Raw genomic sequence first — 16,548 nt, forward strand, 5'->3', positions numbered from 1 at the left:
GGAAATACCTACCGTTGTTGTGCTGCATCATCCCTTCCTCTTTGGGGAAATACCAATGTAGTTCAAGCAAACATCAAAAGGAATTTCTGGCGCCGTTGCCGGGGAGAAATCATCAACATCTACTAGGTTCCTAATCACAAATCTCATTGTAACATCCCAAATTTCAATTTGGATGTTATACATAGATCGTCATTGCATATCATATTTTATTGTTGCATTTTGTCATGATCCTAGAAATCTTAAGCAACTCAAGGACCCAAGGAGAGAGTTGGATGTTTCACAAAATTTCCATATTTGAATTTATTTCAATTTTGAAAAGATGATCAATTTGATTCTAGATATTTTCTTTCCAATAATTTCAAAACAAAAAAAATAAATGAGAGAAGATAATATGACTTCTTCAACAGAGAAGAAATGTTGGAAACTAAATGTTGAAATCAAATTATTATTTTATTTGTATTTTATTTGTCATTTTATTTGAATTAGAGGAAAAACATACATTTTCAAAAATTGCATTTAGTCCAGAAAAATGTTCGTCTTGTCCTAAATATTAGGTTTGGGCGGTGAAAATTGTTTCTAGAATTTTTAGAGTTTTTTTTATATTTTATTAGGATTTTTATTCGCGGCAAAATTGTTAAAAAAATTTCGGACAGAACTGGGCTAAAGGCCCAGCCGGCCCAGCCGAGCGCCGCCGCCTTCCCCGCTCGGGAGTCCGACCCGGAGCCGCCGCTGGAGTCCGCCCGGACCCCGCTGAGGGAATCCTGGATTAGGGGGTATCCGGACAGCCAGACTATATACATTGTCCGGACTATCAAAGCGTGAAGATACAAGACTCAAGACTTCGGCCCGTGTCCGGATGGGACTCTCCTTTGCGTGGAAGACAAGCTTGGCGATCCGGATATAAGATTTCCTTCCTTGTAACCGACTCCATGTAAACCCTAGCCCTCTCCGGTGTCTATATAAACTGAAGAGGATGGTCCTTAGAAGGCCGATCACAATTACAATCATACCATCATAGGCTAGCTCTTAGGGTCTAGCCTCTACGATCTTGTGGTAGATCTACTCTTGTACTACTCATATCTTCCTGTTACCATCAGCGTAAGACGCACAGATTGGGACCCCCTACCCGAGATCCGTCGGTTTTGACACCGACATTGGTGCTTTCATTGAGAGTTACTCTGTGTCTTCGCTTCAAGGCTTGATGGCATCTTCAATCGTCAACAACACGGTCCAGGGTGAGACTTTTCTTCCCGGACAGATCTTTGTGTTCGGCGGCTTCGCACTGCTGGCCAATTCGCTTGGCCATCTGGAGTAGATCAACAGCTACGCCCCGGGCCACCAGATCAGGTTTGGAAACTTGAACTACACGGCAGATATTCACGGAGACTTGATCTTCGATGGTTTCGGCCCTATGCCGGGAGCGCCGGACAGTCACGACGGACACGGCCTAGACCTACTATCGGACAACGCTCGGAACGTCATCCCTGCAATAGCCCCGGATCTAAATCCGGAACAAGTTGCGTTGCCCAAGGACGGAGGGGTAGACCCCGCCCCGCAGGCCGCACACTCATCGGCGCTGGAGCCGAACACAGGTCTCACCTCGGTGGAGACCTGTAAGCCCGGACCCCCAGACTCGTATCCGGTCATTGGTTCCGGTCCGCACACCCTCGAGCCAGTCGAGCCAGGTTGGGCTCCGGTAATGGAGTTTACCGCTGCGGACATCTTTCAACACTTGCCCTTTGGCGACATGTTTAACTCATTAAAGTCTCTCTCTCTGTCAGGAGACTCTGGGCCAAACTATGTCCGGCTTGAGTGGGAAGTAGGCGACGAAGGAATTCGCTGCCCACCACCACCCACTTGATTGCCACGATCGACGATTTAACCAACGTGACGGACTTCGAGTTCGAAAACATCGACGGCATGGATGAAGATGCCGGAGACGTACAGGAGCCACCGCTCATAGGGCGGTGGACGGCCACCTCTTCATGCGATATATACATGGTGGACACTCCAAAAGAAACCAAAGGCGATGAGGCAACGGAGGATAACCCCTCCAAGAAGAAAGCAAAGCATGGGCGTCGCCCGCGCTGCTCCAAGCCCCGCCAAGATAATACCGGCACCGGAGACGAAAACAATCCGGATGGCGCCGACAATGAATACAACCCCGAACAACCCGCCTTTGAGCAGGCCAAACGGGAAGACGGGCATGACAGCCCAGACAACAGGCAACTGATGGGTATTCGGAGGAGGACAACTACATGCCCCCCTCCGAAGACGAGATTAGCCTCGGCGACAACGAATTCGGCGTGCCCGAGGACCCCGCAGAGCAGGAGCGCTTCAAGCGCCGGCTTATTACCATTGCAAGAAGCCTGAAGAAGAAGCAGCAGCAGCTTCAAGCTGATCAAGACCTGCTCACAAATAGATGGACAGAAGTCCTAGAAGCCGAGGAATATGGACTCGAGCGCCACACGGCTGACCGGCCACCTCGAGGCCGGGATAAAATGGCATATCATCCCGAATACCAGCCCGCACCCCCGTGCCAGTTTACTACGGCCCGGGGCAATACTCGGGACCTACGCGATAAACTGGATAACACCGCAGGACAACCAAGGTCGATCTACGGATCACGGGGGCGTGCCGCAACACATGATAACGACTGCCATACCGGATACACTAGCAAATCCAGCCGAGCCGAATATATCCAGTCAGATGCAGCCAGACTGCGTCGCGACATAGCCCGGCACAGAGGCGCCGCACACCCCCTCTGCTTCGCTAATGAAGTAATGGATCATGAATTCCTAGAAGGGTTCAAACCAGTAAACATCGAATCATACGATGGCACAACAGACCCCGCAGTATGGATCGAAGATTTCCTTCTCCACATTCACATGGCCCGCGGAGATGATCTACATGCCATCAAGTATCTTCCCCTTAAGCTCAAAGGACACGCTAGGCATTGGCTTAATAGCCTGCCCGCAAATTCCATTGGCAGTTGGGAAAACCTAGAAGATGCATTTCTTGACAACTTCCAAGGCACTTATGTGCAACCTCCGGATGCCGACGACTTGAGCCACATTACTCAACAGCCCGGAGAATCTGCCAGGAAATTCTGGACTCGGTTCCTAACTAAAAAGAACCAAATAGTCGACTGTCCGGACGCCGAAGCCCTGGCGGCCTTCAAGCATAACATTCGTGATGAGTGGCTCGCCAGACACCTCGGCCAGGAGAAACCCAAGTCTATGGGAGCTCTCACGACACTAATGACCCGCTTTTGCGTGGGCGAGGACAGTTGGTTGGCTCGCAGCAGCACTACACCACATTCTGACACGTCAGATGTCCGTGACAATAATGGCAAGCTACGGTGCAACAAACACAAGCGACAAAACAATGGCGACAGCACCGAAGACACAGCGGTCAATGCCGGATTCAGCGGATCCAAATCTGGACAGCGGAAGAAGCCATTCAAGAGCAATACTCAAGGACTGTCCAGTCTAGACCGTATACTAGAGCGCTCGTGCCAGATTCATGGCACCCCAGACAAGCCATCCAACCACACCAATAGACACTGCTGGGTATTTAAACAGGCCGGCAAGATAAACGCCAAAAACAAGGACAAGGGGCTGCATTGCAACGATGATGAGGAGCCCCAGCGTTCGAACATGGGGGGACAGAAGAAATTTCCCCCCAGGTGAAAACGGTCAACATGATCTACGCCACCCACATCCCCAAGCGGGAACGGAAGCGAGCAATATGGGACGTCTATGCGATGGAGCCAGTCGTCCCTAAATTCAACCCATGGTCAGCTTTTCCGATCACCTTCGATTGTAGGGATCACCCTACTCGCATCTGTCATGGCGGCTCAGCCGCATTGGTCTTAGACGCAATCATCGACGGATTCCACCTCACGCGAGTCCTTATGGACGGCGGCAGCAGCCTAAACCTGCTTTACCAGGACACAGTGTGCAAAATGGGCATCGATCCTTCAAGGATTAAGCCCACCAAAACCACCTTTAAAGGTGTAATTCCTGGAGTAGAGGCCCGCTGTACAGGCTCTATAACACTAGAAGTGGTCTTCGGATCTCCGGATAACTTCCGAAGTGAAGAGCTCATCTTCGATATCGTCCCCTTCCGCAGTGGTTATCACACACTGCTCAGATGAACCGCATTCGCTAGATTCAATGCGGTACCACACTATACATACCTGAAGCTCAAGATGCCAGGACCGCGCGGGGTCCTAACAGTCAACGGAAATATGGACCGCTCTCTCCGTACAGAAGAACACACTGCGACCCTTGCGGCAGAAGTACAATGCGGCCTCCTCCGGCAAACCACCAATCCGGCGACGACAACCTCAAGCTCTGTCAAGCAAGGGCGGAACACCCCGCAACAGGATCAGCAGGCACACCAAGAGCATGACTAGAAGTCCGGCCTCCGCTCAAATCCCATCAAAGCAGCATTCGTGCCACGCGTACACAATTACGCACTCAAAATACCATGGGCACAGGCGGAGGTGTAGAAGTGGCTCAGTCAGCAGTACGGTATTGCTTCGTAACCTTTCCATTTACCTTTAAGGACATTGCCTTAGTGCAGCTTCTCCAGAAGAGCCGGATTGACGGACTCACATAGGAGAACAAACCAAGGAGGCAACAGGCGGTGCACACAGAAGGAAATACCCAGGTGGAATCTATTCACAATCGTTATACCTTCTTTATCTATATGTACGTAGCCTGCCTCTCGATATGATATGTCAAATTATCCTCTTTATCTCCGCTTAATGCTTTCATTGTAAACATACGCCTAAACATATTATTCATCAATGGGAGATCATATACAATGTCAGCTTATTATTATTCTTTGAGCATTTTTTACAAATGTCTATTTAATATTGCATCCGTACACTTTGGTACATGGAGTTTGCCAGGGGCTTCTCACGGCACCCCATAATATGGCACGACAAGTCCGAACACTTTCAACAGTGCGACACACCGAACTTATAGCATTATATGCATAAGCTCCGAATCATGTCTTGGGTCTACAGTTGGGATAGCCCGGCTACCTTGTTTTTGTGCCTTACGTTCCGTTATATTGGCTAAGGTAGCGCAGGGAGAACTACTGCGATTGTGCCCTCGTTCTGCCGGATGAGCACCTCAGTAGAGAAAGCCGAAAACTGACCGACATGGTGTGGCGAGAGCTGGTGGCTGTTCGAAAGGTCTTAAAATCCTTAAAGATTTTTCCGCTTTAGGCGATAAATCGGATTCGTCTGATCTAGGCGTGTGTAGTGCCCCAATTCGGCCTTCCGGATTCTAGGGGCTTCGCCGAAATTTAAAATTGCAGACTTCTATGGCTAAGTGAAGGTTATAAAGCCACATAGTCCGATTGCCTTGTTCGCTGCGCTGGACACCTCCTTAAGGGACCAAACATTTGGATAAAGAGTGTCCGGGTTATCCACGAACACCCCGATACTAGTTACATGGGGGAGGAAGCCGACGACTGGCCTACTTTCAGAATTTGATAAACAGCCGCAGAGAAGGTAATATTTTAAATAACAAAAGCGCTACTTAGTGCAAGTAAAATTACAAACATGACAGAAGTGAATTCATTCAAAAATTATGTCCTTGGTACACTCTTCGGCCACGAGACGAGCACCCTTCAAAACGCCATCATAATACTTCTCGGGAAAGCGATGCGGCTTGACCTCTGGCGGCCCGTCCTTCACCAGCTTCTCCGCATCCAGCTTGCCCCAATGCACCTTCGCACGGGCAAGGGCCTGGCGGGCACCCTCAATGAAAACGGATCGCTTGATGACTTCTAGGCACGGACAGGCATTGACCATCCACTTGATCAAGCCGAAGTAGCTGGTGGGCAGGGGCTCACCAGGCCACATCCGAACTATGAAATCCTTCATAGCCACTTCGGCCGCCCTGTGGAGTTCGACCAACTGCTTCAGTTGGTCACTCAGAGACGTTGGGTGTTCGGCCCCAGCATACTGGCACCAGAACAACTTCTCTGTTGAGCTCCCCTCCTGAGCACGGTAGAACTCCGCAGCGTCTGATATGCTACGTGGCAGATCTAGGAATGCCCCTAGAGAGCTCCGGATTTGTGTAAGTAAAAGAAACGCCTCCTCCACATGTTTGCTTTGCATAAAGAATTTCTTACCTGCCGCTATCTTTCTGGCCTCCTAGATTTCCTGTTGTGCCCTCTCGGCTTTGGCCCTGGCGTCTTTTATACTTGTAAGGGCCTTCGCAAGCTCGGCCTCTTTTGCTTTAAGCTCATGCTCCATGGACTCGAACTTTTTGCCGAGCTCCTGGAGCTCTTCTTGTACTTCTCCCACTCGGGCCTCCTGCTTTTTGCGCTCCTCGTGTTCCAAGGCATCCTTGTGTTCGGCCTCGGACATCGCTTTCTTAAGAGACACCGCTTCGGTGGTGGCCTCTGTAACCAAATCACGACGCCTCATCGTTAGAATAATCAATTTTATTTGTACTATACAAGAGAGGGGAATTATTCACCTTTGCTCTCCTCGAGCTGCCTCCTCGTGAGGCCGAGCTCTCCCTGTGCCTGCTCCAAGTCTTGCTTCAGGCCGGCGATTTCGGCCGTACGGACAGTAGCGGCCAGTAGAACAGCCTGTTTATTCACATTCAAACTTATTGTTAGACTCCTGGGGAATATAATTGACATTCCGTTTGGCTTTTCCTTCCAAACACCAAACAGAGTATCAGGGGCTACTACCTATCAGGTGGGAATTTCACACATTTTTACTTACCTCAAAGCCTATCAGGAGGCTGGTGCAGGCTTCGGTTAGTCCGTTCTTGGTGGACGAAACCTTCTGAATCACCGCACTCATAAGAGTACGGTGCTCTTCATCTAGGGAAGTGCCGCGAAGCGCTCCCAGCAGACAATCCGACGCCTCGGGCGCAACGGAAGTCCTCGATACAGACGGTCCTCCCTCCCTAACGAGGGGATGTCCGCCTGAGTCCGGAACCACTGAATGCTCTGGAATAGTGTTTGGCTGAGAGCCCGGCTTGACGTGGCTCTCATCAACACGATCCGTGGGTATATTGAACCCCGCGAGTCCGACGTCTGGAATGCCGCCTTGAGGCGCCTCCAGGGCCACCTCCCCCATCTCTGGGAGCCTTTGGGACAACACCTCCATGTCATCCGCATGCCGAGGAGAAGTGGTCATCGGGAGTGAGTTCATTGTTGACTCGCTCAAGGACCCGTTCGAAGACGATACTGTGGGATGGGCCATGGCCGGACTGCATACAAGTTCGGCGTTATAACAAAATTGTGAAGCAGAATTACGATGAAGTGCGGATACTTACGAGCACACTGAAGGCTTCTTCCAGGGGCAGCCTCCCTTCCTTGCTATCGGCGGCGGTGGCGGAGTAGTCCGGAAGGGACACTTTTCCCCTCCTGGACATCCCAGTCTCCCCCACCGGGGCGACCTTTCTCTTTCTCTCCCCCCCTGCACAGGGAAGTGGAGTTTCTTCTTGTTTTCCCCTGCTTCCGTGGGAGGAATCTGCCTCGTCGTCATCGGATGAAAAAGGTATGACGGCCTTGCGTCGGGGGCCTCTCCTAGTCCCCTGGTCCGCCCTCTCATGCCCCTCGTCCTCTCCGGACGGGGCGGCCTCTTCTTCTTCTTCTTCTTCCCCTTCGGGGGAGGAGTGCGCCTCGTCGTCTTCGGACGAGGCTTGTGGAACCTTACGCCGGAGACCCTTTCGGGTCCCCGGGGCCTTCTTATCAGCCTTCTTCTCCGGCCCCTTATAGGGCGCCGGAACCAGCATCTTCGTCAGAAGATTATTAGCTGGACTTTCTGGCAGTGGAGCCGGACAGTCAATCCGCTCCACTGTCTCCACATAATCCTGCACAAATATACACAATTACTTAAGGCTCCCCCATGAATGTATTGGGAAAACCGAATCCGGTGGCGGCCTGAGAACTCACCTGAATAGGACACCGTGCATGGAGCCCACGGTCCTCGGATATGGGAGGAGGTACTTCAGAGGCCTTGAACAACGCCTTCCACGCGTTTTTGTGCTTCATGTCGTAGAGCCTCTGAAGCGTCTGGTGTTCGGCCGGGACGAACTCCCACAGATTGAATGCCCGCCTCTGGCACGGCAGAATCCGGCGAACGAGCATGAGCTGGATCACGTTGACAAGCTTGATGTTCTTGTCCTTCATGCCCTTGATGCAGGTGGTGAGTCCGGCCAGCTCTGTAGATTCACCCCATAGCAGGCCCTTCTGTTCCCAGGAGGTGAGCCGCATAGGGGTTCCAAATCGGAACTCGGGGGCCGCCACCCAGGTTGTGTCGCGTGGCTCAGTGACGTAGAACCACTCCGATTGCCACCTCTTCATGGTTTCCGCAAAGGAGTCGTCAAGCCAGGTGACGTGAGGCATTTTGCCCACCATGGCTCCTCCGCACTCCGCTTGCTGGCCGCTTACGATCTTCGGCTTCACGCAGAAGGTTTGCAGCCACAAGCCGAAATGAGGTTTGATGCGGAGGAAAGCCTCGCATACGATGATGAACGCCGAGATGTTGAGGACGAAGTTCGGGGCTAGATCATGGAAATCTAGCCCGTAGTAGAACATGAGCCCGCGGACGAAGGGACAGAGTGGAAACCCCAGTCCACGGACGAAGTGGGCAAGAAACATGACCCTTTCATGGGGTCCTAGAGTTGGAATGACCTACCCCTCATCCGGTAGCCGGTGCGCTATGTCTGCGGCCAAGTATCCGGCCGCCTGAAGACTTGCGATGTTCTTCTCCTTCACGGTGGAAGCCACCCATTTGCCTCCTGCTCCGGACATGTTTAGCTGTGCGGAGGAGACTTGGACTAGGGCGTTGGAGCTCGGGGAGGCAAGAATGGGCAGAGGAGGAAGAAGGCGTGGGTAAGAATGAGGAACTCTTATCCCTTTATAGAGGCGACGAAAGTGGTGCGCCTCCCCACTAGCCTGTTGAGAATCGCTTACTTCCCAAGCGCCACGATTGATGGCATGGGGGGATTACCCATACCCGTATTGATGAGAATCCCGTGATAAGGGGACATGATCTCTGCTTTGACAAGACATGTCAAGGAAACCGCATCGCAACACGCGTTGTGGCTGGTTGTGGAAAAACGGTTCGAAAAATAACCTAGCTGTAATGGCATATCGCGCCATCTAAAAAGTTGTCAGCTGAAGTATCATTCTCTCTACGGTGGTGTATGAAGATCATTTTGTAGATCCGGACATGGTCTACGTGTTCGATAAATAACCTTGGAGTATTCGGAGAAGGAACCCGCCTTGCAATGCCGAAGACAAGACTATGCACCAGACTCATCGTCATTGAAGCCTGGTTCAGGGGCTACTGTGGGAATCCTGGATTAGGGGGTATCCGGACAGCCGGACTATATACATTGTCCGGACTATCGAAGCGTGAAGATACAAGACTCAAGACTTCAGCCCGTGTCTGGATGGGACTCTCCATTGCGTGGAAGACAAGCTTGGCGATCCGGATATTAGATTTCCTTCCTTGTAACCGACTCCATGTAAACCCTAGCCCTCTCCGATGTCTATATAAACTGGAGAGGATGGTCCTTAGAAGGCCGATCACAATTACAATCATACCATCATAGGCTAGCTCTTAGGGTTTAGCCTCTACGATCTTGTGGTAGATCTACTCTTGTACTACTCATATCTTCAATATTAATCAAGAAAGAAGTAGGGTTTTACCTCCATCGAGAGGGCCTGAACCCGGGTAAACATTGTGTCCCTTGCTTCCTGTTACCATCAGCCTAAGACGCACAGATCGGGACCCCCTACCCGAGATCCGCCGGTTTTTGACACCGACACCCACGTCGCCGCCGCCCCCTCCCCCAAGCAAGCCCCCTCGACCCCTTTATAAGGAGCTGAGCGCCTCCGCCCCCTCTCCTCCTCACATCACCGCCGCTGCCACCTCACAAACCGCCGCCGCGGCGCCACTGCACTCGTACCCCATCGTTGTTGCTACGCTACGCCGCCGTCGCCGCACGATGCTGCCGCCGCTGCCCCACGCCGGAGCCGCCGGATCCCGTTGCCGCCTCGCCGGATCTCGCCACCGGTCTTTTCCGGTCAAATGGTATAAAAACCGTACGGTTTCTTGGTTTTATTTTTTTAGATCGGTTTAGGTTTAGATCAGTTTTTCGTTTTTATTTTTAGTTAGTTAGTAAACGTTCATCGGTTAGATCATTTTAATGAACGCTTTCGTTTGTTAGTTTCTGTTAGCGAACGTTCGTTCGGTAGATTTTTCTTTTTAGTTTTATTTTCGGCCAGGGACCTATCCGTGAATAAGTTTTATCGCGATTTAGCCCCTAATCTTAAAACTAGCGTAACTTTTTGCTCGCTTGTCCCAATTAGATGAAACTAAGGCCTAAATCTTCATAACAATCTCTTCTTTCTAGTTAACCAACTTGAACATGATTTTGATAATTTAAAATTTGAGTTTAGTTCAATGAGTAAACAATCTAGTTTCGTTTGTATCTTGACTTTTGTAGCTCCGTTTGAGTTGTTTATTTTTGCAAATCGTAGCTAATCATGTGTACCTACTGCTGAGATCTAATCCACATGTAAATAATGTTGTTAGGTTTTGTTTTCTGTTTAGTTTAGACGTTGCTTGTTTCGGGTTTTATTTGGATCTTTTCTCGATTTCTCTCTGTTTCGTTTGAGTGATTGCTTATGTATGCTACTGTTTGTCTATGCTAGATTATCCAGAGTGCGAAGCTTGTTACTACGAATCTCTAGAGTTTGCAGATCGCCAGCAAGGCAAGTTACATTTTGATCATACTTTTCAATACCCTGTTTTTACTATGCATTAGTTATACCCTTCAAATATTTGCACGAGTAGGATTGGGAACATGTGGTTTGGTTGTAGTACTTGAGGTAGGAACCTAATACCTTTTGATCACATCGGGAGTATATGTTTGAAGGAAATATGCCCTAGAGGCAATAATAAAGTTATTATTTATTTCCTTATTTCATGATAAATGTTTATTATTCATGCTAGAATTGTATTAACCGGAAACATAATACATGTGTGAATACATAGACAAACATAGTGTCACTAGTATGCCTCTACTTGACTAGCTCGTTTATCAGAGATGGTTATGTTTCCTAGCCATGGACAAAAGAGTTGTCATTTGATTAACGGGGTCACATCATTAGGAGAATGATGTGATTGACTTGACCCATTCCGTTAGCCTAGCACTTGATCGTTTAGTATTCTGCTATTGCTTCCTTCATGACTTGTACATGTTCCTGTAACTATGAGAATTGTGTAACTCCCGTTTACCGGAGGAACACTTTGGGTACTACCAAACGTCACAACGTAACTGGGTGATTATAAAGGAGTACTACAGGTGTCTCCGAAGGTACATGTTGAGTTAGCATAATTCGAGATTAGGTTTTGTCACTCCGATTGTCGGAGAGGTATCTCTGGGCCCTCTCGGCAATACTCATCACCTAAGCCTTGCAAGCATGTAACTAATGAGTTAGTTATAAGATGAAGTATTACAGAACGAGTAAAGAGACTTGTCGATAACGAGATTGAACTAGGTATTGGATACCGACGATCGAATCTCGGACAAGTAACATACCGATGACAAAGGGAACAACGTATGTTGTTATGCGGTTTGACCGATAAAGATCTTCGTAGAATATGTGGGAACCAATATGGGCATCCAGGTCCCGCTATTGGTTATTGACCAGAGATGTGTCTCAGTCATGTCTACATCGTTCTCGAACCGTAGGGTCCGCGCGCTTAAGGTTTCGATGACAGTTATATTATGAGTTTATGTATTTTGATGTACCGAAGGTTGTTCGGAGTCCCGGATATGATTACGGACATGAAGAGGAGTCTCGAAATGGTCGAGACATAAAGATTGATATATTGGACGGATATATTTGGACACCGGAAAGGTTCCGGAGAAGTTTGGAGCCCCGAGAGGTTACCGGAACCCCCCGGGAGGTATATGGGCCTTATTGGGCCCATGTAGGAGGAAGAGAGAAGGAGCAAGGGAGGGGGGCGCGCCCTCCCAAGCCCAATCCGAATTGGGGAGGGGGGCCGGCCCCCCCTTTCCTTTCTCCTTCCCCCTCTTCCTATTACTACTACTAGTACTACTTCCTAATACTAGTACTCTTTCCTTCCCCATCCAAATAAGATAAGGAAAAGAGAGGGAAACCTACTTGGTGTAGGTTTCCCCCTCCTCATGGCGCGCCCCCCCTAGGGCCGGCCACCTCCTCCCTCCCTCCTTTATATACGGGGGTAGGGGGGCACCCTAGAACACAGAAGTTGATCATTGATCGTTCCTTAGCCGTGTGCGGTGCCCCCCTCCACGATATTACACCTCGGTCATATTGTAGCGGTGCTTAGGCGAAGCCCTGCAATAGGAGAACATCAAGATCGTCACCACGCCGTCGTGCTGACGGAACTCCCCCTCGGCGCCTCTGCTGGATCGGAGATCGAGGGTGCGTCATCGAGCTGTACGCGTGTCAAGAACTCGGAGGTGCCGGAGTAACGGTACTTGGATCGGTTGAACCGGAGGACGTACGACTACTTCCTCTACGTTGCATCAACGCTTCCGCTTCGGTCTACAAGGGTACGTAGACAACACTCTCCCCTCGTTGCTATATCATCACCATGATCTTGCGTGTGTGTAGGAAATTTTTTGAAATTACTACGTTACCCAACAGTGGCATCCGAGCCTAGGTTTTATGTGTTGATGTTATATGCACGAGTAGAACACAAGTGAGTTGTGGACGATATAAGTCATACTGCCTACCAGCATGTCATACTTTGGTTCAGCGGTATTGTGAGATGAAGCGGCCCGGACCGACATTACGCGTACGCTTACGCGAGACTGGTTTCACCGTTACGAGCACTCGTGCTTAAAGGTGGCTGGCGGGTGTCTGTCTCTCTCACTTTAGTTGAACCGAGTGTGGCTACGCCCGGTCCTTGTGAATGTTAAAACGGAGTCTATTTGACAAACTATCATTGTGGTTTTGATGCGTAGGTGAGATTGGTTCTTGCTTAAGCCCGTAGCAGCCACGTAAAATTTGCAACAACAAAGTAGAGGACGTCTAACTTGTTTTTGCAGGGCATGTTGTGATGTGATATGGCCAAGACATGATGCTATATTTTATTGTATGAGATGATCATGTTTTGTAACCGAAGTTATCGGCAACTGGCAGGAGCCATATGGTTGTCGCTTTATTGTATGAAATGCAAACGCCCTGTAATTGCTTTACTTTATCACTAAGCGGTAGCGATAGTCGTAGAAGCAATAGATGGCGTAACGACAACGATGCTACGATGGAGATCAAGGTGTCGCGCCGGTGACGATGGTGATCATGACGGTGCTTCGAAGATGGAGATCACAAGCATAAGATGATGATGGCCATATCATATCACTTATATTGATTGCATGTGATGTTTATCCTTTATGCATCTTATCTTGCTTTGATTGACGGTAGCATTTTAAGATGATCTCTCACTAATTATCAAGAAGTGTTCTCCCTGAGTATGCACCGTTGCGAAAGTTCTTCGTGCTGAGACACCACGTGATGATCGGGTGTGATAGGCTCTACGTTCAAATACAACGGGTGCAAAACAGTTGCACACGCGGAATACTCAGGTTATACTTGACGAGCCTAGCATATACAGATATGGCCTCGGAACACGGAGACCGAAAGGTCGAGCATGAATCATATAGTAGATATGATCAACATAGCGATGTTCACCATTGAAACTACTCTATCTCACGTGATGATCGGACATGGTTTAGTTGATTTGGATCACGTGATCACTTAGATGACTAGAGAGATGTCTGTCTAAGTGGGAGTTCTTAAGTAATATGATTAATTGAACTTAAATTTATCATGAACTTAGTCCTGGTAGTATTTTGCAAATTATGTTGTAGATCAATAGCTCGCGTTGTTGCTTTCATATGTTTATTTTGATATGTTTCTAGAGAAAACTGTGTTGAAATATGTTAGTAGCAATGTCGCGGATTTGATCCGTGATCTGAGGTTAATCCTCATTGCTGCACAGAAGAATTATGTCCTTGATGCACCGCTAGGTGACAGACCTATTGCAAGAGCAGATGTAGACGTTATGAACGTTTGGCTAGCTCAATATGATGACTACTTGATAGTTTAGTGCACCATGCTTAACGGCTTAGAATCGGGACTTCAAAGACATTTTGAACGTCATGGACCATATGAGATGTTCCAGGAATTGAAGTTAATATTTCAAGCAAATACCCGAGTTGAGAGATATGAAGTCTTCAACAAGTTCTATAGCTAAAAGATGGAGGAGAATCGCTCAACTAGTGAGCAAGTGCTCAGATTGTCTGGGTACTACAATCGCTTAAATCAAGTGGGAGTTAATCTTCCAGATAAGATAGTGATTGACAGAGTTCTCTAGTCACCATCACCAAGTTAGTAGAACTTCGTGATGAACTATAGTATGCAAGGGATGACGAAAATGATTCCCGAGCTCTTCGTGATGTTGAAATCGACGAAGGTAGAAATCAAGAAAGAGCATCAAGTGTTGATGGTTAACAAGACCACTAGTTTCAAGAAAAGGGCAAAGGGATAGAAGGGAACTTCAAGAAGAACGGCAAGCAAGTTGCTGCTCAAGTGAAGAAGCCCAAGTCTGGACCTAAGCCTGAGACTAAGTGCTTCTACTGCAAAGGGACTGGTCACTGGAAGCAGAACTACCCCAAGTATTTGGCGGATAAGAAGGATGGCAAAGTGAACAAAGGTATATTTGATATACATGTTATTGATGTGCACTTTACTAGTGTTTATAGCAACCCCTCGGTATTTGGTACTGGTTCAGTTGCTAAGAGTAGTAACTCGAAACGGGAGTTGCAGAATAAACAGAAACTAGTTAAGAGTGAAGTGATGATGTATGTTGAAAGTAGTTTCAAGATTGATATGATCATCATCGCACACTCCCTAAACTTTCGGGATAAGTGTTAAACCTAAATAAATGTTATTTAGCGTTTGCGTTGAGCATGAATATGATTTGATCGTGTTTATTGCAATACGGTTATTCATTTAAGTAAGAGAATAAACTGTTGTTCTGTTTACATGAATAAAACCTTATATGGTTACACACCCAATGAAAATGGTTCATTGGATCTCGATTTTAGTGATACACATATTCATAATATTGAAACCAAAAGATGCAAAGTTAATAATGATAGTGCAACTTATTTGTAGCACTGTCGTTTAGGTCATATTGGTGTAAAGCGCATGAAGAAACTCCATACTGATGGACTTTTGGAACCACTTGATTCTGAATCACTTGGTACTTGCGAACCGTGCCTTTTTGGGCAAGATGACTAAAACACCGTTCTCCGGAACAATGGAACGAGCTACTAACTTATTGGAAATAATACATACCGATGTATGCGATCCAATGAGTGTTGATGCTCGTGGCAAGTATCGTTATTTTCTGACCTTCACAAGATGATTTGAGCAGATATGGGTATATCTACTTGATGAAACATAAGTCTGAAATAATTGAAAGGTTCAAAGAATTTCAGAGCGAAGTAAAAAAATCATCGTAACAAGAAAATAAAGTTTCTGCGATCTGATCGCGGAGACGAATATTTGAGTTACGAGTTTGGTCTTCAACTAAAACAATGTGAAATAGTTTCACAGTTCACGCCAACGGAACACCACAACATTATGGTGTGTCTGAACGTCGTAATCGTACTTTATTGGATATGGTGCGATCTATGATGTTTCTTGCTGATTTACCATTGTCGTTTTGGGGTTATGCATTAGAGACAGCTGCATTCACGTTTAAAATAGGGCACCATCTAAATCCGTTGAGACGACACCGCATGAACTATGGTTTAGCAGTAAACCTAAGCTGTTGTTTCTTAAAGTTTGGAGTTGCGATGCTTATACGAAAAAGGGTTTTTCAACTTGATAAGCTCGAACCCAAATCAGAGAAGTGCGTCTTCATAGAATACCCAAAGGAAATTGTTGGGTACACCTTCTATCACAGATCCGAAGGCAAATTTGTTGCTGATAATAGATACTTTCTAGAGAAGGAGTTTCTCTCGAAAGAAGTGAGTGGGAGGAAAGTAGAGCTTGATAAGGTAATTTGTACCTTCTCCCGAATTGGAAAATAGTTCATCACTGAAATCAGTTCCAGTGATTCCTACACCAATTAGTGAGGAAGCTAATGATGATGATCATGAAACTTCAGATCAAGTTACTACAGAACCTCGTAGGTCTTCCAAAGTACGGTCCGCACCAGTGTGGTACGGTAATCCTGTCCTGAAAGTCATGTTACTAGACCATGATAAACCTATGAACTATGAGGAAGCGATGATGAGCCCAGATTCCGCGAAATGGCTTAAGGCCATAAAATCTGAGATATGATCCATGTATGAAAACAAAGTATGGACTTTGATTGACTTGCTCGATGATCAGCAAGCCATGTTAAATAAATGGATCTTCAAGAGTAAGACGGACACTGATAGTAGTGTTACTATCCACTAAGCTCGACTTGTTGCAAAA

This window comes from Triticum dicoccoides, chromosome 4B, assembly GCF_002162155.2.
Source record: "Triticum dicoccoides isolate Atlit2015 ecotype Zavitan chromosome 4B, WEW_v2.0, whole genome shotgun sequence".
Classification (NCBI taxonomy): Eukaryota; Viridiplantae; Streptophyta; class Magnoliopsida; order Poales; family Poaceae; genus Triticum; species Triticum dicoccoides.